Source organism: Eschscholzia californica, unplaced genomic scaffold, assembly GCF_041429995.1.
Source record: "Eschscholzia californica isolate CP2 unplaced genomic scaffold, dmEscCali1.0.p SCAF_3, whole genome shotgun sequence".
Classification (NCBI taxonomy): domain Eukaryota; kingdom Viridiplantae; phylum Streptophyta; class Magnoliopsida; order Ranunculales; family Papaveraceae; genus Eschscholzia; species Eschscholzia californica.
Window position 1 is genome coordinate 14867771 of NW_028238420.1, and position 26426 is coordinate 14894196.

Here is a 26426-nt window from a genome sequence, read left to right on the forward strand (position 1 = left end):
GAAATGTTAAATGCACTTACCATTTTTGTTATATACACTCACCAAAGGTATTTCCTGTTCAAGTCAAATGACAAGTGAACCTCTCTCTCATCTTCACCACCACCAGCTCCTTAGACCATCACCATCATAGCAAACCACCACTACTCTCTCACTCTCTAAACTTTTTTCCTAAAATATATTTCTTTTCACAAAAAAATATAAGAATCATTACATGAATTAAGTGACATCGAAATACCTCAAATTACAAAATAAAGATTGAACATGAATTACATGAATTGATTAAGCATATAAACTGTCATAACTACATATATATATATATATATATATATATATATAACAAAACACAATGTTTTGTGCTGACTGGGACAAGCCGAAAGACAAATCCGGTCGTCCGTTGTGTTTTTGATACACTTTTTACCTTCAGATCTATTACCCACCTTGATTTATTGACCCACTAAAAGAAAAAAGTGACAAAACCCTTTAATCGGGTCGGTTATCCACTCTCTTTCTTCATCTACTCTCTCTCTTCCAACGATCTCTTTATCCACTCTCTTTCTACCAACGGTTTTATTCTCAATCGGTCCTCTATACTTATTAATGCACCCGGTACATATCTTCATCTTCTTCAGTTACAAATTGATGGTACAATATTGGGAATTCACAACAGCATAATGGAGCTTTAAACCTACCCTTTCATTCTTCTACCTCAAGCTCAATTAACTCTGCAATCTTCATCTTGTTCTTTGCATTGGGTCAGTTTCCTCTTCTGATTTTTTTTTTGTTTATTCATTTGTTAATTCTTGCTTATGGCTAGGGTGTAAGTGAAGTTGTATCATAATCTCTTAACATTTACCTGATTTAGTTCATTTGTTTAATTTTTGAGATTTCATAAAATTAGGGTTCCTGACATCTATTAACTTTTACCAGATTTAGTTCATTTATTCGATACATCTATGCTAATAAATTTGTTATGAGCATTGAGCGATGAGCAGAGAGTTAGAAACCGAAAACGGGTCTGCTTATGAGCTGCGACTGGAACAATTTCAAGAGCTCTTTTTTCATTTGTAGTCATCGAATCTTCAAATCTACTTGGTATGTAAATTTTTGTTTTTTGTTTTTTCTTTTACATTTGAATTATAGAATTCGATGTCCATCTTTGAAATATTTGTCTGGATAATTCGTCTGGATATGCTGAATTAAGTTTAGAGAGTAGAATATTTCAAACCTATCAATAACCATCAAAAGAGGATTTAATGAACTGGGCGTCGGACTGTGGTTCCTTGAGATACAGCTAATAGTCGGATCTCTTGTGTATCCAATACTCCTTTCATGGTATTAACCTAAGCTGCACCCTATATTACTGATAGTTCTTTTGTTGCTCTTTCCATGGTTGCAGGTACTACTTGTGGCACAATCTTTACACCAGCTACATTTTTTAGGGGTTCAAGTGCAGCTGTTGGAATGAATGAATTGGACCTTGCAGGAGGCGTACCAATAAAAATGATCCCGTTTTGACAATTTTAGAGAGGAGATAACATATGATGAATACATGTGAAGAAATAGCTCAGCTAAACATCATCTCCCATTTCCTTGCAACAAATCTTCACAGCATATTGACTCCAGATCTCCTTCAACTTTAATCTCCGAGTGTTACAGTATTCCTAGATCTTCTACTTCAAGTAAAGCTTAATATAATCAGGTAAGACAATCTCAAAACTTGTAGGTTCTCATGGCTCTCTTATTTTAGTATATTTAGTTTCTCCAGAGCTACGTTATTATAAAGGTTTAGCTTTTACTTTTGTATCATGCCAGTAGCTATTCGGATTTCGGATTTTCCTTTTGGATTTCATTTTGAAACTTCCGGCCGCTTGTTAGAATACCTTAGGTTTTGATTGTTTTAATTTTTCTAGGCTTCTTTCCTTCTGGTAGTCTTTGCATTATCTATTTGGTTATCTGAAATTGTTCATATTCGATCTATTTGGTTTCCTGTTGGGTTTAATCTCTAGAAGTCTCTGCATTAACCAGGTAAGATTATTCGAATAATTCGACAGACAACAACTATGTATCCAATGTATCCATTAATAGGTTAAATATTAATAATATGTATTTGTTCAACAAATTATCTAACTACTTCAATACTGTAATTCGTAAAGTCGATTTTGATTTTGGTAGTTAATTTTGCAGATTTATTGATGTGGATACACCCCTTCTACTTTCAGTTGATCCAGTTATGGGAGGTTATTAAGGTATGTACGTGGTTTTCCACACTACACCATATCTTTTGCGTTTCTTGTCTTTCATTCAAAATATGATGGTGATGAGATTCCATTGGTGAGTTGTGTTTTTGTTGTTTTGTAGTCAACATGAAATACTAAATTTTTATGGAAACAAATATGTTTGACAATATATCTTGGTTACTTTTCTTCTGAATAATTAAGTGAGATGGTCGAACTTGGCCATGGTAACAAGGTTTCAGTTTCTTGAAATACTTTTGCGGGTATTGACCCTAAACTTGCCATCCTTTTTCAGTGAATCGGTACATTAATTATTTCTCGCTCATTTTCTTTCTCTTCATGAGTTTTAATGGTTATATGTTATACATGCTTAATCAAGTTAATTTAGATAAAACGCACCTATCTATTTTTGACGCTGAAAGAATTGATATGCCAACAAACCTTGAAGCCTGCAAACGATTTGCTTTATTTACGAACTCCTTATTGAATGGACATGCCGCATGTTCCCCAGGTCCATAAAATGCTTTCGTTCAAGTATCATTTCGCCTCTTTAAAAACTTATTTACTGATTTCGCTTATTTACGAAGATTTGGTTCGATAAAATTTGATTAAGTGCAGGTGAAAATATATACTAAGTCTGGAGAAGGAGAACATGCTACAAATGGCCTTAAGAACCTTAGGAAAGATTTTATGCAAGTTAACTTCTGGAAGCATTTACTTACATTAAGTTTTTCCCAACTGTATATGTAGTCAGGGTGAGGTTTCTTGCCGCTTTATCTGATAAGCAGGTTGTCTCATTCACATTGATTGAAACTCTTCTATTAAGTGAATAAGTTTAACAAATAGAATCATAAATGTTAATGGAACTAATCTATTTTTTTTTTATTTTTTATTATCTAACAGCTTGAGCCTACGTTGTTCTTCATTATCGAACTTAGCTTGATGGGCAATGAAATGCTCAAGTACTGACATATTTATTAGCTTCAACATAAATCTACACAACAACATGCATTCTATATAGGTTTGTATTTTGGTGTCCGACCATCCAATGCCACTGGAGATACTGTGAAGATCAACCACCGTGAATTTAGACACAATTGCCCACTGTCCTAATTTCCACTTTCTTCCTTTTCTCTCTAATTTATCACCAAAATCGTTCTTTATGTTACAGAATCAGTCTTCTCACTCTTTCTTCTCTGTTGATATTGAGAGTGCCAAAAATGGAAGAAGATTGTCAAATTGAAGCGACTTAGTGACTTTATCACCAAGAAAGAGATGATTAAAGAAGGAAGATGGTTCATAGTACTTTAGTACTGGATTCTGTGTATGTTGTTGCTGTTGTTGTTTCTTCAGTTCAAGTTCTTCACCACCTGGTATACCCCTCTCTCTCCCTCTCTCAATTGAGCTTTTTGATATTAGATTTGTACTTTACTTTCGAAATCGATGCTTCAACATGGCAACCCGTTAGCATCTCCAAGGTGAAGTGAAATTAATGAGAAGAATTCATCCTTCCACCATATCCAATCTCTTCCCCAAAAAATGGATGCTTAAACCCATGTGAAGTCAAAGATAATAATAGTTTTTAGGCTTCTTATCAAAAGAAAGGAGCTGAAGAAAGTCCTGTTTATTCTGCATAATAGATTATTGTGGTAGGGTGTTCTTTTGTTAGGTTTAACCCATTCAGTAAGGGTTTTCTGTACCAAAATTTATCATCATAATGCTTTCATCTAATTCTATTTGGAAGTGCAGAGCTTCTTTTTCATATTTTCTGCTACTTGATCTTATCTAAGTTTCCTCTTTCTATCAATTCTGTTTGGTAGCTTATGTCTTATCCCCAATTATAACTTGATTGTTACGATATCCCTTAATAACCTTCTCTGGTCTGTAAATGGGTTGAAGAAGCTATGATTTACTCTATGTATTGTATGACTTGATCCTTAAGTTGTTAAATCAAATTGTAATTTGTGGAAAAATCTTGATTGCCCAATTTATGGGATTGCCGAATTATTGTTTTATCGATGATAACTTGTTCGATTACTTAAAAGCTTTATTTGAAACTGTTTTAATTACCTAAGATTGAAAGAGAAATCTTGTTAGGTTATAGTATAGTCATTATATTTTGAATAAACAGGGGTAGGGATTGGGATTGGGATTGTCTGATTGAAAACTGTATATTCTCTGATTAATAAATTTGAAAGAGTAGAAAGAATAACATGTCCCTCGATGCCCGATGAATTTTCTTCGGGCATCTAACATATATTTATACTTCCATTGTTTCATAACGCGCTCTATACCAGTATGTAGTTTGTGATAAGATTCTGTTGCAAATATTGGTTTTCATAAGTTATCGAAACTTCAAACTAGAAGTATGGGTTTGATTTGTGTTTAGTTTTATATTAGATTGGGCTGATCAGTCTAACCTTTTACAATTGGCCGTCATTTTCAACTCTGTAGGTACCCAAACGATCATCAGGAAGCCAAGCTATTATCGTCGACACATTCTTTAGTACTATCCATTAACAAGACGGAACCTCAGTGTCAACTTTGGTTCGTGCAATGGCAGCCGCATAAGGTTTTCTCTGGAGAAGCGATTGTGGATTTTGTTATGCTTCAACTCTTTGTTCGTCGAAGTGGCAGAAAGGTGGGAAGAACCTGGGAGGTAGGCCAACAAATAAAGGAATCCTGATCAACTTTTTCATTTGTTTATAATTTATCCTATTACTCACTGGCTCAATGGTCTCGTTTGCAAAATCCATTATTTGGAAATTTTAATTTTATTAAACTATAATGTGAGGAGTTACACCCAGTTAATATGGATGAAAGGTGAGGTTCCCTATTAGTTTCCCCCATTCTCTCTTCATGTAACCCACATCTTTATCTCTCTAAACCCCCTCTCTTTCTCTCAACTCCGACCTCTCAATTTCTAACTTAAGGAATCAAGTTGAGTTTGGTTTTGACTTTAACAAGAAAAATACGAGAGATGAATCAAAATTAACTATCTCCAATTTCTAATAGACTATCACGCCGACTACATTATTGGGGAATTGTATTACCATATGATACACGGTGCCTAACCTACCTAATGATTCAAATTAATAGTTCTTACTCATATGATTCAAATGTAAGAGACCAACTATACAATAAGAAAAGAAGTTAAATGATGGTTTTAGTTGGTACATTGTTTTTCATTTTAACCTTCTATGATGTGATAAAAACACATGTTAATGTCCTACTCTACGCGATCTCGAAGAAGAGTTGAATGGTGGTTTTAGTTACTACATTTTCATTTGAGCTTCCTATTATGTAATAAAAGCATTTTCCCGTGCCCTTAGGGCACGGGTTATACCTAGTCTATTATATAAAACATAATGTTTTGTGCTTACTGGGACAAACCAAAAGACAAATCCAGCCGTTTATCGCGTTTTTGGTTTCGTCCTCACCTTTTGATGTATTACCTGCCCTAAAAATAAAAAATTAGTTAACCCACTTGATCCAAGAGAGTAAATAAAACTCAACTATGAATCTAATAGCCCCAAAATTATCCCCGTTATATTATCTCGATCTCGAGTTCACCCAATTTAATCCTACGGTTAATAAATAAGGTTGCAAGGAAGAGCCAAACTCCCCACCCCTACCTATCATTTATTCTCATCTTTCTTACCTGAAAATAATTTATTACACAAAGAAAATGGGTATGTGTATTTACTCCAATCATAACCACTATCCATTATTGAATTTTTTTTTTAAATACCCAACCTTTCAAGTCTCATCTTCTTGTCCTTTACTAAAATTTTGCATAATATATTTATTACCCAATCTCTCATCTGTTTTGTATAAATAGGTTTAGGGAGATTTTATAGGGCCCCCTCATTTTTGTTAAAAAGCCTCCCCTCAGTGATAATTTAGCAAGTAAAATGGTTCATGGGGAGGCCTTTTAACAAAATTGGGGAGGCCTTATAAAACTTCCCATAGGTTTATTACCCAATTTCTGGAGAGAGAAAATGTCTTCAACAACTTCAATGCTATACTAATGGATTCAAGGTAAAGTTTTTCATCTTCTTTTCCTTTTCTGATGAATTCTTAAAAGTTGCTTGTTTAGATACTATTTTGTGTGAAATTTCTAATTTTTCATCATCTTTTTTGTAACCTTGTAGTTTCTATTCTTTGTTTTCTAGATCTTCAGTTGAAACGGAAAAACGTGTAGGATTTCTAGCACATAGATAAATTTTTAGACATTATATGGGAAGGTATATATTTTTTTTAATTTAGTTTCTTCTTTATTTAATTTTCTTGTAATTTCACTTTTTTTAGTTTGTGAATCGTATGTTTTTATTTAGGTATCATTTTTTTGTGTGAAAGTTCTAATTTCCCATCATCATGTTTGTAACCTTATAGTTTCTATTCTTTGTTTTCTAGATCTTCAACTGAAACGGAAAAAGGTGTAGGATTTCAAGGAAATAGGAAAATTTCCAAACATTATATGGGAAGGTATAATTTTGTTAATTTTAGTTTCTTCATTATTTAATTTGATTGTAGTTTAACTGTTTTTTGTTTGTTAATCGGTATGTTTCTAATTTTTTTGTGAAATTTCTAATTTCTCATCATCTTCTTTGTAACCTTATAGTTTATATTCTTTGTTTTCTAGATCTTTAGCTGAAACGGAAAAACGTGTAGGATTTCAAGCACATAGGTAAATTTCTAGACATTATGTGGGAAGGAATAATTTTTTTAATTTTAGTTTCTTCCTTATTTAATTCCCTTGTAGTTTCACTTTTTTTGTTTGTTAATTACTAATCTTCTTTTTCATATTTTGCTTCGTAGGCAATTGTGTTAAAAAAATTCAGGGTTGATATCAATCAGTCTCTATCGGTGGTTTTCAGATCTAAATTTGAGTGTCTTTATACTCTCCATCTATCTTCAACACTTAGTTTTGAATTTGATTTGCTAAGTTGCAATTCTTTTTTCAATATTTGTTATGTTTGTTTTTTACCATTCTTTGTAGTTTAATCTCCTTTGTTCCAAGATTTTCTCTTTAGCGTCTCTTTAATAACTCAAATTCCAACCATTGTCTTCCCCATTTTCTTTCAATAACTTATTTAAGTCTGTTAGTTGATCTAAGTTATACAGTTCGAATCTCATGTATGTCTCTTACCTCACATCTACTTTTAGTTTCAAAGTCACATAATAATGGAAGCAAAATAGTAAAAAAGAAAATAAAATGTGTTTTTATTGTTCTTTTTATTTGCAGGAAGTTTTTAAGAATATGTCGTTTTCTCACGTATTGGTACAGTTTTTCCGTTTCAGCTGAAGATCTAGAAAACAAAGAATAGAAACTATAAGGTTACAAATAAGATGATGAGAAATTAGAAATTTCACAAAAAAAATGATATCTACATAGAAACATATCGATTAACAAACAAAAAACAGTTAAACTACAATAAAATTAAATAATGAAGAAACTAAAATTAAAAAAATCACAGTTCGAATCTCATGTATGTCTCTTACCTGACATCTACGTTTTAGTTTCAAAGTCACATAATAATGGAAGCAAAATAGTAAAAAACAAAATAAAATGTGTTCTTATTGTTCTTTTTATTTGCAGGAAGTTTTTAAGAATATGTCGTTTTCTCACGTATTGGTACAGTTTTTTGCTTCATGTAGTTAACTTTAAAGCACTAAACATACTTTTTTTTCTCTATACATTATTTATTCATAGCCTTCTCTAACGTGCGTTAAATAATTGCCCGTGCACTTTCAACAAAAAAAGCAAAAGAAATTGCCCGTGCCCTTAGGGCACGGGTTATACCTAGTATATATAACAAAACACAATGTTTTATGCTGACTGGGACAAGCCGAAACACAAATCCGGTCGTCCGTTGTGTTTTTGATGCAATCCACACCCTTTGATCCGTTACCCTCCCAAATTTAATCACCAACTTAATGATAGAAGGTAAATAAGACCCTTAATCTGGGACTCATCAACTCCCTACCCGCCTTATCTTCTTTCCTTCCCGCGTTATCAATGAAAAATAACAAGCGTACCTTATCTTCATCATACCTGTGGGGACGTTAGAGAATTTATGACTAATGAATCATGGAGAAGAAGTCATGGCACGTCCGTTGTGGTTTAAGATCTTTCTTATCTGGTTCTCTCTCTACGAAATGGGTTTTATCTGGTTCTCTCTATCTCAAATGGGTTTTCTCTCTAGGTTTCTGAAATCATGGCACTTTACTGCTATTTCTCTTTTTCTTTCTAGGTTTCTGAAATGGGTTTTCTCTCTAGGTTTTTCGACATGAAATCATGGCACGTTACTGCTATCTCTCTTTTTCTTTCTAGGTTTCACAACATGAAATTTTTTTGCTTCATAACTTCTAATTATTTCTCACTGATTGTTTTGGTACAGATAGTTTGGCGTGGAATTTTTTGGCGTTCAGTTCTTCCAATCTTCTGATAACGCAGGGATTGAACTCCCTTCAACTACAGAAGTTGTGGATACAGCTGAAGGCGGATTGTCATGAGAAGAAGATTGCAATTGGGCTTCTCTCATCTTTGCCTGTGCTGCTGCAATAGGAGATTTCATTGGTGCCGCAGAACCGGACACCATGGAGTTTATCAATCAACTAACTGCTTTATCATCTTTAGCATCTTCAACACTGCAGTTGAATAAAGAGAGTGTACACAAATCAGAAACAGTAAATACTTACAAAGTTGAAAATTAATCGAATGTACCCATAGATGAGGATTTGGATGAGTCAAATTTCTATTCTTATATTACCCGTTAAGTCTTTACTTTTCTGTACTCCATTTGTGCTAGCTCTCTCGCTCCATTTTGAGTATATCAAATTGAATACATAAAAAAAGATATTTGAAATGGTGATTTTAGTTGGTCCATTGACTTTTTGGCCAATTCACAAGTCTCAGGAAGTATGGAGTTGTCATAGGATTTTGATATCTTGAAAAGCTACAACTACAAAGGTTATGATTCATAATATTAGCAACAACTTTCAACACCTTAAAGAATCTGAGCACTTCAATTTAACTTCACATTAATAACAGAAGGACTATAAAAAAAGTGGAGTCATCATTTTTCGCAAAGATAACAAAATCTGGGCGGAGTTTAACCAAAATTTCCTACGTGTTTGTTAAAGGTTTATGCTTCCGAACATCAAAATGGTTGAATCGGGTTGACTCTATTGAGTTAGACTCAACCAATTAAAGAGCGTCCGTAGTGCAAAAGTCAAAATGAAAAAATTTGAATTGTCCTGTACAACAAATATATTCGCCAGCTTCAAAAAAAAAAATCATCCTTAATATTTACAAGAGAAACTTTCAAAATCCATATAAAGTCACGTACCCTTATTTTATTTAATGAAATAAGACATGAGTGTGAAGTTCAGCCACCCTTATTTTTTGTTAAATGTAGTAGCAAGGTATTCCAAACAAAATAATCTTACCACCCCCTTGTAATTTTGATGGGCCCTTAGTGTAATCCTTCTAAATCCAAAATGATACAGAAGCCAATCCATTTTATTTAATGAATCGTCTTCCATCTGTTACACATACACCATGTTGTTATTCTTGGCAGTATAAGAGCTTAAAAAAATATATACAAATCTAGATCGAGTTTGATGTTTCTTCTAGGTTTATAAAATCAACACTATTGTAACCTGTTTTGTTTTTCAGCCAGTAATGTGTCATGGTGGTTGTTATTGAGAACTTAGTGTTGTGTAGTTTATCGTGGTGGGATATTCATTTCCAATAGTGATAAATTAGTGTTGATATTTGCCATACCTTTATGTTTCCTGGTTTGTTTTAATAATTATTTGTATCAAATATTATGTAGCAAAATGAAGAGGAAAAGTTGTTCAACTCAGAGCAATGAGCTGGATGTTTCTAAAAGAAATATTGTTGTGAAAGAAATACCTGTTAAGCCTTTGAGTCCGTACCTAAAAAAATGGACAATTAAAGTGAGGGTGACTAAAAAAAAAATACTATTATAAACTACACAAATGCAAAGAGGGCAGGTAAATTATTTTCATTCGATGTTCTTGATTCTGACGGTGGAGAAATGCATGTGACATGTTTTAACGAGTTAGTTGACAAATTCTATGCTGGCGTTGAGACCGGGAAAGTGTATATGATATCTAATGGCACCATGAAACCAGCGTCAAAGAGCTTTAACCACCTAAACAATGACTACGAAATGTATCTAGAAAGGTATTCCACGGTTCAATTGTGTTTGGAGAGCGATGACTGTATACCTACGTATAAATTTAAGTTTCAACCCATTAGTCAGATTGTAACCATGCAACCTAATTCTTTTGTTAATATAATTGGGGTAGTTTCAACTATAAATGTGGAGACAACTATCACAAAAAAAGATGGTAGTCAAACACAGAAAAGAACCCTTCAACTGAGAGACATGTCAGGCTTTAGTGTTCAGCTGACCTTGTGGGGAAAGATTTGCAATGAAGAAGGGGATAAGATTCATGATATGCTTGAATCTGGAGTAAATCCAGTTGTGTGCATTAAAGCCGCAAAAGTAAGTGATTTTAATGGAAGATCAGTAGGAACTCTTCCTTCAACTCAATTATTTGTTGAAGCAGATATTCCTGAGGTGCGAGAGTTAAAAACATGGTTTACCACAACAGGAACCACTGCCCTTACCAAATCGATTTCTGTAGGTTTGTCCAGTATGTTTAGCAAAGAGCGTCATCTTATTTCTCAAATCAAAGACGATCAATTGTGGACCTCTGATAAAGCTGATTTCATCACTGTTAGCGCTATTATTTCGAATGTGAAAACTGAAAACTTCGCATATCCTTCTTATCCACTAATGATTGGAGACCGTCAATGTAGTAAAAAAGTTATAATGATTGAAGATTGTCAGTGGCATTGCCACAGCTGTGATAAGTCTTTCCTGAGTGCATTTTTAGGTATATTCTACGATTACAACTTCAAGACTCGACAGGTACAACATATGTCACTGCGTTTCAGGAGGCCGGAGAAGAGATAATGGGCATTTCAGCCGAGGATTTGTATTCTTTAAAAGAAGAAAATGATGAAAAATTTATGGACACCATTCGTGGTGTTATCTACAATCATTATATCTTCAATTTGAGAGTGAAAATTGAAACTTACAATGATGAAGCACGGGTGCAGGCCATAGTGGTGAAGTCCGAAAAATTAAACTACTCGGAAGAATCCAAGTTGCTTCTAGATTCAATTGCTAAGATTTCATCAGAGACTACATCTACACCATGAGGATGTTTAATTTTTATTATTTATGTTATTTGAATTTTATTGTTTGTTTTTCTTTCCCAGTGGTATTAATTACTTATAGGTTGTTTGTGTCGAAGCTTTGATGTTGTTTCAGATGTTTTAGTGTGTCAATTTCATGATATTTAATTTTATTACATTTGTCACGTTGGATTGTTATTATATTTCTGCTTTCAGTTCGATGGATGAATGAATCTATTACAGCTATTGCTATTGTGACTTGTGAGTTTCTTGTGTACTTTGGTTTGGATGATAGATAGTTTATGCAGTTAAGTACTGTTTTTTTTTCTTTTTGCAATTTCATTGAAGAAATTATGAAGTATTTGATTTATTTGTTGGAATTGATGATAGGGTATTTGTACTGGAGTTGTGATTCTACTAACTACTGGAGGAAAAAGTTCGCATATATTAGTCTTCAGTGGAGATCTCTTCTTTATATATCTTCTGCCGCCTATTAGTTTTAATGCTGAGTAAGTTAGCTCTCCACGTTTCCTATTTGTAGCGAAAATAAGGTTTTAATGTCACAATTGAGGTAGTGATTCTGTATCTTCGTGTCACAAAGTTGTATTCTTTGTGTCACAAATCTGTATTCTTCAATGAAGCGTCTGTGTCCGTGCACGTAAAAAACGTAAATTATTGGAGATGTAGTTTTACCAAATTAGGTTAGTATGTACATGTAGAGGTTGGGGATTTAGTCTGTTGTTTGAAATTCTATACATGTGCAAGAATCTCCCTAACTACAACTAGATAAGTTTGATTGTCAAATACGATGTATAAATGCCTTATTACCTCATCTTAACAGTATGCTTCCATTCCTGCTTTATGTACACGACTACATGAGTATGATCCTATACTATCTAACTGACTAATTTAATTTCATGTATTTGACTATAACATTCTATTGATTGAATGTTTTGTGGTTGTTCATTTTCATATGTTCAAATGCTATCACCATTGGCTATTGCTACCCAAGCAATGACACAAATAGATGCACTAGATACATTCTTTCTCTCTGTCTTAAAAAAATGAAATAAGATTCCAATATCAAACATTTCAAAAGAGTGTTAACAATAAATATAACTAAGCACTTTGTTCAACATATAGAGTTACCGACAGGCAAAAGATAACTGAAAAGCTACATCTTCATTGTTTCAAATTGGTGTTTTTAATTTAAGTTCTGAATATCATCAATTATCAATATGTAATTCTAAATGCCGAGGTGTCAATCAAAAGTCTGGAAAGAAAGTTAGTCCACATTAGTAGTTGTAGTAAAACTTCAATCAGAAGCCTAATTCAGTTTGTGAATCTGCTTCGTATCATTTTTTTTTGTGACACAACCATCTCGCATCTAAAGGGATCCGATAGGAACGTTCCACAGGTATTTCTGAGCTTCGTTAGTGACTGTCTTCATTTTGTATGAAGTTTAATAGCTGATATACTGTCACTACTTTCTGCTGGTCGTCAAGCTCCAAAGCCTTCTGCTTAGAGGGATTGGGGGGGATCACGCAGGTCTGCTTCCAATTGTTAAAGAAGTTGTTGACATGCTCTTTTGCCGTGGCGTGATTAAGGTGACTTCTGTGTACAAATGACTTGCCTAAATCCCTATTTTTGTACCAAGCTGCCAATGTTTCTTTTGTACTAGGCTACTAGCGTCACTGGACTAAGAGGTCTTATCTAATTCTTGTTTTTCATTCCTATTTACCCGAAGAACATAAATATATTTGGTACTTCTTTGAAACTCTGAAAGGGTGGTCTAACGAATTGTTTCAAAAAGGAATAATCTTGACAAAGTTCAGTCTCATTAGAATAAATCATGACCAAGTAAATTGTTTGGCTGTATTCCTATGCACACACACAGTCACACATGAACATATACAAACTGGAGGAGCTGCTATCATGAAGAAATACTAGAGTGCACCATATGCCTAATCTTCAGAGCGTTATATTTACTATTTCTGCTTCTGGTCAATAGGAGTAAACCTATTTTTCCTACTACATCTTATTAGTGCCATATAAGTATTATAATGTACATTTACAAATCAGTGGGATGATTCACTTCAAAGGAATGTTGTGGCATGACATTTGTTGAAGTTTTACTACAACTACTAATGTGGACTAACTTTCTTTCCAGGCTTTTGATTGACACCTCGGCATTTAGAATTACATATTGATAATTGATGATATTCAGAACTTAAATGAAAAACACCAATTTGAAACAATGAAGATGTAGCTTTTGATTGACACCTCGGCTTAGTTTTGTTACTGCTCCCTTCAGTTGTCCCCTTTTCCAATATCTTGTTGTGGCATATTCACCAGATCTCATGAATACTCTCAGAATTTTGAATAGACTGAAGTCTTATTACATTATCTCTTCATTATGCACATATATCTCTTATATTTATTGTTAGACCACATATATTTCTTATATCTCATGGTACCACCTGATTCTCCTTCATGATGGAAGTATGGAACTCTTTATAAGAGCTTATACCCTTCTTCTATTGTTGTTGAGTTCTCTAATTGAACCCAGATTTCTGCTCAAGTTGTGAAGGATTTTGGATTCATAGTTTTGATTAATCTTGGCTATTATCCTATTTTGTTTTGAAATGTTTGTGCGACACATGAAAGAAAAATAGCAAGTACACGTTTTCATATTTGAAAAGAGTGTTAACGAATTGAATGTTGAAAATAATAAATAACACCGAAATAAAAGCTACAATTGGTTCATCTGTACTTTAGGGTTTAAATTTGATGGTAGATTTGATATTTTTGCTAGATTGATATTTATTTTTAAAAATCCTAATTGTTTGTAGCATCTGATTAGATAACAAGTTCTATAACATTCTCATTACATATATGCCGTTTTTTTATACTCCAATTACTTTTGTTGTAAGATAGGCAACTCTTAAAACATGATTTTGAAAGATAGGTGTGACAGTTAGAGTTTGAGGTTGTGAAAGCCAATTCATATTAATACGAGTAGATCGTCAAGTTGTTGTTCAATTATCAAAAAATTTACGCTCAAGTGTATCTCATTCTCTCCGTACTATATGCAGGTAGCATGTCTTGCGTCTCTTCTCATTGCCTTTTATCTATCTTTATTTTGATAACCCCGGTTGTAGATGCTATATTTTATTGTTTTCTGTGAAGTTGGTGGTAAGCTAAGACCACCAATTGTAGGGCTTGGGATATGTGTCAAAAACAAAAACAATATCAATAACCGTTAAGACTTGGGTTTAAACAAGACACTCAGATTGGGAAATAATCTACTCATGTTTTGGTTCCTGTTTTACAGCGGGAGACTAGGTACAATGTTTGTAGAAAAAAATGTCAAGAAACAAGAAATTTTGTGCAGGACCATCTCACTGTTGTCGGCGACATTCGCATAAATGACAGAGATGAATATTTTTGAGATCAAGGATAAAACGATAAACAAAACATCAAGTATTAACGTTGAGTAACATGTAATCATGGTCTGCGGTACTAAATTAGAGCACTAGAAGTAAGCTGGGGCCAAACTTTTTAGTGTGTCACAGTATAGAGGCTAAATTGAACTTAATCCAACAAAATAAATGCAGTTTCTAAAACAAGAAAATCATGGTTATTATTGTAGGATATTGTTGCAAAACTAATTCGTACTTGGGGCACAACGATTGTTATCTGGATAGACAGGATAGTTGTGCTTGCGTTTCTAAAATATAATTGAAGTTTCCACAAAAGAAAAGTTTTGGTGTTAAGTTTACCATTATTTTTTCCCATATAACTTATACCATTAGATTTCGCATTTTTTTTTCTTGTTTTGCGATCATAGGCATAGAGTCTAAAACAAAACTCTTTCTTTTTCGTATAGAAAGATATCAAGAATGATGCCTTTGTAATAACTATTATATTTAACATTCAAAAACAAAAAAGATATCAAGAACACATATAAATCATATACTAAAAGTATGTGGAGATTATATGCGAAATCGGACGCCGTTTCTCGTAATTAAAGTTACATCAGCGAAGACTCTAATCTGAGAAGCCATATAAGATTTCTGGCTAAATCTACTCAGAATTTCTTATTTGCCGGTATTAGGGGTATTAAAGGGTTTGACCAAACATATATGCAAAATATTTGCCTTTGTCAACTTCAAGAGATGATCTTAACCGTCCAGCTGCTAACCTCTTCATTCTGGTTTCTGGTTGACCTATATTATCAAACCTCACATTGCTTTAATTATTATTGACTATTTTTTTGTAACTAAACTAACCTAACTCAGGACTTCTCTTTATCTAATTGTTTACCCTGGCCATACCTTACAGATAACTCAATTTTTTTTTATTTTGCAGGTGCTTTTGGTTTGATCTTTTATATTGACGAGAACGTTCCTCCAGATCAGATGCCGAACTCCCCACCTAAACAACAAACTAACCCTGAGAATAAGATTCTACAGGAGGCTAAAACAAATCAATCGAATGTATGTGTCTAAAATAAAATTATTTCCTTACACCTTGTATTCTATTTTGAGGAGAATCAGAAACTTACTCCAAATGCATATTTTCCTATTAAGGTGCGTTCATTAGCCCAACAACTCCGTCGTGCGAGGAAACGAGCATTGCGTTCGGATCCAGGAACTTTAAAAGATGTTGATGCATCTCTATTGATTTCCGAAAATGTGAAATTTCTACAATTCCTTAAATAACTATCGATTTCGTTGTGAAATTTCTACAATTTCTACATTGAGTTTCTTATTTTTTTTTTCCTTATCAATGTAGGACCGAATTGTTGCACAACCTGTGCACCGTCAAAACGACAAGGTAACGCAGAAGCAAAAGGGCAAAGCATTGGCAATTCAGCCTGAGGTAAGATCATAACTTAAACCAATTTTCTTATTTAACATATTTTAAATGCACAATGTATAAATTTATTCAATCTTACTACTTAAATTGGGCTTGGTTTTGATATATATCGCATTTGCATTAAATATTTGTTTATTTGTATTTATTAAATTCATTTAATTGACAAGGTGACACACAACCAAAAGGGAAAAGCAGTGACAATTCAACCTGAGGTAAGATCAAGACTTATACCAATTTCCTAATTCAGCATATTTGAAATAAATCATGTAGAAACTTGCTTTAAGTTTGGTGTTAAACTTTATAACAATTAACAAGCCAGAACAACTATTAAGACTCACATTCTCGAAACAAGATTTAAAAATTTTGAACCCTTTTCGTTTATGAAATGAATGAATTAGCAAAAGTTCTTATTCATTTTAGTTTAAGTACTCCAAGTAGAATGCATCCCCCCATTTAATGAAATTGACTACTACTTTTGTTTGGATTTTCATTTGGATTTTCGCTTGTTGTGTCTCGTTGTTTCATGAAATTATTGTTTATTTTTATTTACTAAATTTCTCTGATTATGGTTTCACTATTTATTATAGCACGTTAAAGATATTCACTTCTACCATTTTGAAAATATGCCTCTGAGACCATTAAGGATAGGTGAAACTACAGGCAACCAGCACTTAAATCCTACTCCTCATGGCAACAACCGATCTATTGATAAGGTTATTCTATAAACTTTTAAACTTTGTGGTATTAGTCTTTTATTATTAATTCTCCGCTCTCATCAATGTTGACACCGATATACATACTTACATTAATAGGCAGTTAATACGACAATTCAACATACAAATGTAGTCAAGCGTAAGAGATTCCATTCTAGCCTCACTGAAGAGGGTGCCCCATCAATCGAACCTGATTCGACAACAGATAATTTGGTCCAAGAATCTGTCATAGCTTTGTCTCCCGTCAGAAAAGAAATACCCACTATGTTTGCGCAACGTCATTCGTTAGGATTGATGGACATTGTATGCCCACATTGTAAGGCATTCCATTGGGTTGATGAAAAATTATCAATTTCTACCACAAGGAATATATAATTTGGAACTTGTTGTTTACAAGGGAAAATACGGCTTCCTCAATTACGTGAACCACCTTTGATATTAAAAGCATTGTATGAAGGTTGTGACACACGATCCAAAGCATTTAGATCAAACATTCGCCGTTATAACGCATCAAATGCTTTCACAAGTCTAGGTTGTAGTTTGGAACCTAGAAGTATCAATGGTAATGGTCCTACCTCATTCACTATACATGGAGAACTAAGGCACAAGTCTGGATCACTTATACCTGAGCATGGGACAGTTGCGTCCTATGCGCAACTTTATATATACGATCCGTCATTGGCTTTAAGCATTCGTACCCATAGAAATGAGGATTTGGATGAGTCAATTTTTCGTGTTATTCAGTACACCATGATAGAACACAATGCATTTTATCGGATATATAATCAAGCATATTCTATTCTCATGCGAATAAATTCACCCGACCATGACGTACCTGTTCGTCTACACTATAGTGCATCTACTGATCGACGACGATATAATCTACCAACAACCGATGAAATCGCAGTTATAATTCCAGGAGATGGTACTGAAATAACTACATCGAGGGATATTGTCTTACATTTAAGAGGATCGTATGAATTAAGGCGGATATCAGAATGTCATCCAGCCTATTTGCCGTTGCATTATGTTTTACTGTTTCCATATGGTGAACTAGGCTGGGAGCCCGATCTTAAGCAATGGGATACGGATAAAAATCAAATGAGTAAAAGACGTCCAACTCAAATGCAGTTTTATAGTTATCGTTTGTTCCAACGAGCTAATGAGTATTCAACTATATTAAGGGCTTGTAATTTATTCCAGGAATTTTTGGTTGATGTGTGGGCCACAACAGAGCAAAACCGTTTGACATATATTAGACTTAATCAAAGCAAGCTACGATCAGAACTATATAATGGTCTTACAGATATTTCATGCGGGGGTCTACCTCCTGATCAAATTGGTCGTCGGTTCATCTTACCATCGTCGTTTACAGGAGGTAGTAGACATTTATTCGAAATATATCAAGACTCTATGGCTATCACACGTTACCACCATCATCCAGATATTTTTTTAACAATGACTACAAATCCAAAATGGCCAGAAATAACAGCGGCTTTATTACCCAACCAAACAGCTCTTGATCGTCCAGATTTAGTAGGGTGTGTGTTCGAGTTAAAGCGCAAAAAGTTGATGAATGTTATTAATAAAGAAAACCTTTTCGGCAAAGCTGTTGCTCACGTTTTCACAATTGAGTTTCAAAAACGGGGTTTGCCTCATATGCATGCACTCATTTTCCTTCAGCAGTCTGATAAAATCCACAAACCTGATCAGGTTGACCAGTTTATTTGTGCAGAATTGCCTTCTGAAAATGATGACCCTTTGTTGTTTGAAACGGTAAAAAATTGTATGATTCACGGCCCATGTGGAAACCGACGACCCACGTCACCATGTATGATCAATGGGAAGTGCTCTAAATCTTACCCACGTAAGTTTGTAGATAGAACAACTATAGGAGAAGATGGATATCCAGTGTATCGTCGACGGAATGATGGACGTACTACCATCGTCAGAGGTCATGTCGTTGATAATAGGGATGTTGTTCCTTATAATCCACATCTTTCTAGGTTCTTTGATTGCCACATAAATGTAGAAGTTTGTGCAAGTGTTCGTTGTGTCAAATATATAAACAAATATATTTATAAGGGTGGTGATCGTTCGACAATGGTTGTGGGAGCAACTGATGAGATTCAACAGTACCTCGACTCCAGATATATTGCACCACCCGAGGCGGCATGGAGATTATTTGGTTACTTACTACATGAAGAATATCCATCTGTTGTGAGGTTGGCAGTACATTTACCTGGGATGCATCATGTCGTTTTCAATCCTGACGCCCATCCAGACGTAGTTCAATATATTGCTGCAAACGAAGTATCAACTTTAATGGCGTATTTTATCTGTTGTCAGGCGCATCCTGATGCAAGGAATTACACTTATCAAGAATTTCCACACCACTATGTGTGGGACAAACAATGCAAAATGTGACTCAAACGGAAACAAAGTTTCGCAATAGGGAGAATGTACTTCGTTAATCCTAATGAAGGGGAAAGATTTTATCTACGTTTATTACTAACCGTTGTGAAGGGTTCATTATCATTTGAGTCGTTAAGGACTGTGAATGGGTTTTGTTATGATACTTTCAAATCAGCATGTGTTGCACATGGGCTATTAGAAGACGATGGAGAATGGATACAATGGCTGGAAGAAGCTGCACGCATAAATACAGGTTATCAGCTACGGAGACTTTTTTGCATAATTCTATTAGAGTGTAATCCTTTAAATCCAGTCTTTGTGGGAAAGGTTTGCATTAAATATTTGTGATGATCTTGCACATCGTCTTAGCACAACCCGAGGTATTCCAACACCAAGGACTTCCCAAATATTGGATTTTGGATTACACCTCCTTAATGAAATTCTCCTGGAGTATGGTAAGACCCTTAAGGATGACTTCCCATCCATGCCCCAACCAATTGAAAAGTGGAATCACATATGTGGCAATCGATTTATTTGGGAACACATGCAACTACAAGCATCGATTAATACAGATGATTTAACATCTAAAGTAGATTGCCTCAATCCCGAACAACGGCTATGCTTTTGATTCCATAATTAGTTCTGTAACGAACAATAAGGGGTTACTTTTTTTCCTAAATGGTGGAGCTGGAACAGGAAAGACTTATTTGTACAATACAATTGCGGCAACCTGTCGTGCAAATGGCAATATAGTTATTACCGTCGCTTCATCTGGTATTGCCTCGTTACTTTTAGTTGGGGGAAGAACAGCTCATTCGACCTTTCGTATCCCGCTTGATGTCCACGAAGACTCTATTTGCAATATTGGTAAGCAAACAACACTTGCAGAATTATTTCGAGCTTCTAAATTGATTATATGGGATGAGGTTCCTATGCAACACAAATATTGCGTCGAGGCAGTTGATCGTATACTCCAAGATATTCGAAATAACAGCAAATCGTTTGGTGGCTTAACGGTTGTTCTTGGTGGCGACTTTCGTCAAATTCTACAAGTTATACCAAAGGGTGTCCGAGAGCAAATTGTTGGAGCCTCATTACGGAGATCCTTTCTGTGGACTAAAATTAAAGTGGTAACTCTGTCACAAAACATGCGACTCCAATCAGATGACTCTGATAATCAGTTATTCCTTGCTTTCCTTAACAAGGTTTGAGCATTGTTAGATCTTGAAATTCAATGTGTTGACATTTTTTATCATATATTTTTCGTGCTTTCATAAATGCTTATTCACCTCTTTTATGTAGGTGGGGACAAATGACGCAGAACATTTCCAATTACCTTCCTTCTTAAACAAATGTGGTACTCTATTAGAACTCATAAATACTATTTACCCAAGGTTAAGTGTGAATCATAATGTTTCAGCTGATTACCTTACAGACAGGACCATTTTGTCTGCACGAAAAGAAGATGTAGCTTCTATAAATATGGTTGCTTTAAACCAAACTCCAGGTGAATATTCACTTATCTAGCAGCCGACAAAACGGCCGACACTGAAGATAATTATTCTTCGAATGCTCCTTACCCTAGTGAGTTCCTTAACTCTTTGAATCCTTCTGGGTTACCACCTTTTGAGTTGCAGTTAAAAGAAGGTTGTCCAATTATGTTGTTACGAAACCTTTCTCCAAAAGATGGCTTATGTAATGGTACTAGATTGATGGTTGTTAAATGTGCTGAGCGAGTACTTGAAGCAAAAATTCTAACAGGAGATAAAAGTGGTGAATTGTGTTTTTATTCCCAGAATCTCTCTAACACCGAGCTCTTCTGATATGAACATTCAATTCACAAGGCGTCAATTCTCTGTGAGGCTAGCATATGCAATGACAATAAACAAGTCGCAAGGACAATCGGTTAAATATGTAGGAGTGGACCTACGATTTCCTGTATTTAGCCATGGTCAGTTATATGTAGCTCTATCTAGATGCACCAACAATCACAGAGTGCACATATTGTTGCCTGAACAATCTCAGTCTTTTACTACAACGAATGTAGTTTATAATGAAGTTTTGTTGTAGTTCGTTACTGAAACAATTGATGCTTTAGATTCCTTTATTCAAAATGTAATAATGAAAATGTTATCCGTACGTAGGTATCAGACATTTGTTAATCCATAGATATGATCTATTTGTTAATCCATGGGTATGATCTCTTTGAGTTGTTTTGACATGGGTTTTCACAGCAATACGCATATTCCAGTGGTTATTGGAGCTCAAATACGATATGAAGTTACCGGAGATTCACCTTTATTGTTTATATTTACTTGGTTTGTCCTTGTAATTTATTGTTAAATGTTTTACTTCAAGTGGTGAATAAGTTTTGTTTGATCCGTATGCCAAATATCTACATATTACAGATAATCTTTGCCGAGGACTTGGTTCGTATCAGGTTTTGTTTCTTATTTAAATGATTTTTTTTCCAGTTTTTCAATGTTATTGTCCATGTTGTGTTTTCTATCATGTAAGTTGCCATTTTTTGTACAGGTCCGTAAGCATCACTCAAAATGCCAGCTAACTCCTACCCAAGTTAAAAGTAGGAAATAATCCCTCTTGATGACTTTACTCGTGTAAGTCAATTGGTATTTTCATTTTAATTGTAGTTATCTTTGTTCTTATTGCTTCTTCTGTTGTTGTAACGTTTCTTAAATCTTGATTGACCATGTCAATACTGACCTTGTCAATTTATAGATTCACAAAAAAATGACACTGCAAACTCATTTTCTTATACCGTATAATTACTATGAGGACATTCCTTACCTGCTCTTAGATATTGTAATTCACTATCCTATTGGTTAGGATTATACATTTCTGTTTGAGTTAAACTTAAACACCGAGACCTTCTTATTCGTTGGGCTATAGGTGAGGATTTGACGTTTCTATTTGATATAAAATAAATTTTAGTTTTTGTGATCTTTTAGGTTTTACAGGATGAGCATCTTGAGACCATTTTAGTGGTATTGTTTTTAAGAGTTTTTCAGCCCAATGGGTGATTGACGTAACTGTTGATTGATTATACTTCTACTTCATGTTAGATTGAATGGGGTACTGCATAGCAATGACAGTTTTGTGCTCAAGGTCAAATTTTTGTTGCTTTGTCTTAATAAACATTTGATTTCAGAAATCATTTGTTGTCATGTTGAGTCTTATTGTGGTAAGCTTGATTCTATTTAGAAATCTTCATTTGGGTCTTATCATAGTGCCCATTCATGGCTGTAATTAGTTTACTTAATGTATGTGCAATGACAGCAACTGAACTTAATTGTTAAAAGTGGAAAAAGTTTCTAACTTGATGCATATGTTGGGGTTACCCCTGTTATATGACAATATTTATCTTCTTCATTTGGTTCTTGAGTACAATGAAGGTGAAGTCTTTGCTCGATGGGCATGTAATAAGGGTTCACGCTATAGGGTAGGAGAACATAAAACCCATAAGGTCTCACCCCTCTTATACATATATGTAGTTCTTGCAGGCGTTGTAACTATCAAGGAGTCAGAAGGAGGAGAGATACTCGGGTGGGTTTATGTGACTTCTTTGTGGTGTCCTAACAATGCAGGACGGAACATTAGTTGCCTTAATTAGTTGGTGGTCATACTTTGCATGCCCCATTGGTTTTGGTCCTGCCACCATGCAAACTGATGAAGTTTCTACGTAACTCATGTGCATTTGATTATGGAAATACTTGGACTGAACCTATTATATTTATTGCAGATATGTCAGGCCATTATAGTGCATCAGAATTCTTAGACTCTTTTGTGACATTGTTATAACCTAATAAAGTTCTGTTACTGTATCCTGAGTATAGGTCTGACTTCATCAACCCTTCTTTTTTATTTTGTAGGGAAAGCGAGGAATTGAGAAACGACTTTTTCCGCTCCCTGATTTTATTGTTGTATCTCGAGTTGAGAAAATCAGACAGGTATGACTCACTTCTTTGAATCCTGTAAGGAATTGTTAAGAAGTAACGATGTGATAGAAGCCATTACCTAATTTGACGCTTTACCTTTGGGAGATGATATCTATATTTTACTCATGTTGCGTCTATTTTACTGAAATCTGAACTATATTGTTTTGCTTGTCTAATGCGAGTTGTACAAGTTTCTCTCTTTAACATACTATATATGAGAACAAGTGTTTTTTTTTAATATGGGCGCATTATGAGCTCCAAGAACACTTTCTTTTGCATTTTAGATGATATGTTTAAGACTTCTTAAATGCTAATCACAAGTGTCAGCAGTCTTTTGAGATCCACCTGTAGGGTTAATACCTCGTTATTTTCTTTTTATTTGCGTGGTGGTTCAGGGATCGGCTTCTGATAGCAGTACAATCTTGCCATTTTCAGCATGCACACATTTGAGTACGATTCTATCTAGAGTTTTGTGATTTTCAACGTCAAGAACATTGTTGAAGAGAGGTGCATTCCTATGATTACATCTACAATCTCTTACTCTTATGTTGTTCCTAATGTATATCACTGGTGAGAGCTCCTTTCTTGCATTTACAGGGAACAATTTCTTACAAACTTCATTAGTTTGTTGAACTGTGAGAACGGTCAATCTGCCTAAGCTCCGAAAGAAGAATTGTTCCAACTTATTTGTGATTTTGGCTAGCTTCTCTGGACCATAGACGGTTTCTTTACTCCAGTGAAAATTATCACTTAATATAGAGAGAGCAAGTTGCGCAGTGGAAAAGTGGGAGCGAGGAATTGCAATGAAGAAGAACATCAATATGTTTCATTGTTCTGTTATTATTTAAATTTGATTGGATTTCTATAATGTCCATCTAATAATTTTTTTGTCTGCAATCAAATTCTTCAATCAACGAATGCAAGATTGTTTCAATTCCTTTTTCTTCGTTTATTTTGTGCACTCTTTTTTTTAAGTCGTTCCAAAAATGAATTTGAGATTTGATACGACTCATTTTTATGTCTACCAGTCTTTGCTACTTTCTTCTTTGATTTTCAATAATCTATCCAAAAACATCATCAAATGATCGATTCAAAGTATTCACAAGAGCATCCGTGCCGAAGGCACGGGTTATACCTAGTAATTGTTAAAATATAAAGGAAGCTTGAAGAAAATACATTGTATTATCATTCCTTAAACATTCTGAAAAATGTACATAGTGTAAATCATTAGACGATTAAAACATACATTTTAAAAACTATACAAATAATGTACCATAGTTCTGAAAAATGTGTACAAAATTATATATATAGAAGGGTAAAGTTGGAAGAAGGAATTTTTTCCCCAAGAGATGAGATTTAGTGCGTTGGGATCCGTTTTTGGACTAGATGTAAGTTTATAATTTGTTTTTGGACTTTTGATTTATTTTGGGGGATGAGTGGACTATTTGCACTAATAGGGCTTTGTTTTTGGACCTCTCACCCATTTTTTTCTTTTGTATTCATGGTTCAACTTCTCAGAACTTACCGACAACAATCCAACTTGACGCATTGTATCGGTACTTTGAAACTTCTCCATAGTTGGCCCATTTTTTTGGCCAACGAAGTTAAAATTTCATGGACTTCTTCCTCTCCAAATAACCATTATCATGTCACACATACAAAAGACGCAAAAGAACACGATAATTTTAGTTAAGCACTTAAGCCATATAAATGTTGTATACAAACATGTATATCTAGAGAATTAGAATTGTGTTATCAAAACTTAGAGCATCTCCAATGCAAAACTTAAGAAAATCTCTATTTGTCATGTGTGTCAAGTTTCAATTAAGATTTTTATTTTTAAGTTTCGAAAAAAGAGATCTTCAAACTTTTTGTGTCTCCAATGTAAAACTCTAATTTGTTTTATTTACTTATGTGTTATATTTATTTTTGTAAAAAAATAATTAGTTGTTTTGGAAATATATAAACTTGATTTCTACTAGTTTAACATTAAATACTAATGAGTTGAACAATTGGAGATATCTCAAGAAGACACTCTAAAATAAGGTGTTGGATTGGAGAGTTTTTAATTACCTCGACATACTGTTAGAGATTCAAATTGAGTGTTGCATTGGAAGGGGTTTTCAAAAGAAAAAAGACTAACAATCTTATGTGGCACTCAAAGTTTCTGAGATAAAGTGTTGATTCCAGATGTTAGGTTTATGCAAAATCAGTAAATTATTAGTATGTAATTTCAAAAAATTAGACAAATTCTCAACTTAGACTTTGGCCCATAAGAAAACTAAAGTAGTTTTTCGTTTTACAAGGACATTCTTAAAATATAGAGTATATTCTTAAGGATATCTAATTTTGTAACATCGTGGAAGTTCACATCACATAATTTCTCCTATTGGATCTAATGGAGATGAAATTTTAACAAAACTTCTAAATGTAACATTTTCCAATTGGAGATGTTCTTAGTAGTTTGTTTTGTGGAAGCTACCTAGCAGCTAATTAATACAGTAAATTATTTGTTACTTATACTAAACTAGCGTATATCTCGTGGCCTAGGGCACAGTTGTATCAGTTAAATTTGACCAAATTTCTTCATAGATCTCCCAAAATCATACACTTTTGGGAGAAAATACAGTTGCATCCCTAAAATTCTTCAACCATAATTAGAACCATTCCGTGATTTAGAACTTTTCAGAATAGGACGGGTCAACTTTTTTCAAGTGTATTTATAGTAAATGTAGGTCGCGGTTTTGGGGCATAAAAAATAATATCTAGGGAATAAATTCTCTAGGAAATTCATGTTTTTTTTGGATATTCTCGGGAGAATATTTTTTTTAATCCAAAATTTAACTTGATCAAACGTTGCCCCTTAATCTTCATCTTCTCTATCACCACCACAACTTCCCACCAACACCATTACGACCACCATTGTCACCTCTTCTCTATCATCTCTCCTCCTCTCTCATTCACTCACTCTTATCCTCTCTCTCTC

General features: G+C 34.2%; 3 long non-coding RNA genes and 2 pseudogenes across 4 annotated transcripts; all 5 read left to right on the forward strand.

Moving 5' to 3' along the window:
• The first annotated feature begins 482 nt into the window (after window positions 1-482).
• LOC147548630 (uncharacterized) lies at window positions 483-5083 on the forward strand. Its single transcript, XR_015238318.1, has 8 exons — window positions 483-752; window positions 993-1092; window positions 1397-1699; window positions 2185-2246; window positions 2853-2989; window positions 3138-3255; window positions 3406-3607; window positions 4689-5083. It is a non-coding gene; the product is annotated as an uncharacterized LOC147548630 (long non-coding RNA).
• An 893-nt stretch (window positions 5084-5976) lies between these two features.
• LOC147548631 (uncharacterized) lies at window positions 5977-7385 on the forward strand. The gene is made up of 6 exons (XR_015238319.1): window positions 5977-6075; window positions 6207-6275; window positions 6410-6481; window positions 6651-6722; window positions 6880-6924; window positions 7056-7385. It is a non-coding gene; the product is annotated as an uncharacterized LOC147548631 (long non-coding RNA).
• Window positions 7386-10540: 3155 nt separating this feature from the next.
• On the forward strand, window positions 10541-11499 carry LOC147548632 (replication protein A 70 kDa DNA-binding subunit C pseudogene; annotated as a pseudogene).
• Window positions 11251-21650, forward strand: LOC147548633 (uncharacterized; annotated as a pseudogene). The gene is made up of 7 exons (XR_015238607.1): window positions 11251-11984; window positions 15847-15974; window positions 16068-16172; window positions 16273-16359; window positions 16524-16568; window positions 16944-17069; window positions 20787-21650. The product of XR_015238607.1 is annotated as an uncharacterized LOC147548633 (transcript).
• A 1723-nt stretch (window positions 21651-23373) lies between these two features.
• LOC147548634 (uncharacterized) lies at window positions 23374-24377 on the forward strand. The gene is made up of 3 exons (XR_015238608.1): window positions 23374-23452; window positions 23836-23947; window positions 24038-24377. It is a non-coding gene; the product is annotated as an uncharacterized LOC147548634 (long non-coding RNA).
• Window positions 24378-26426: the final 2049 nt, after the last annotated feature.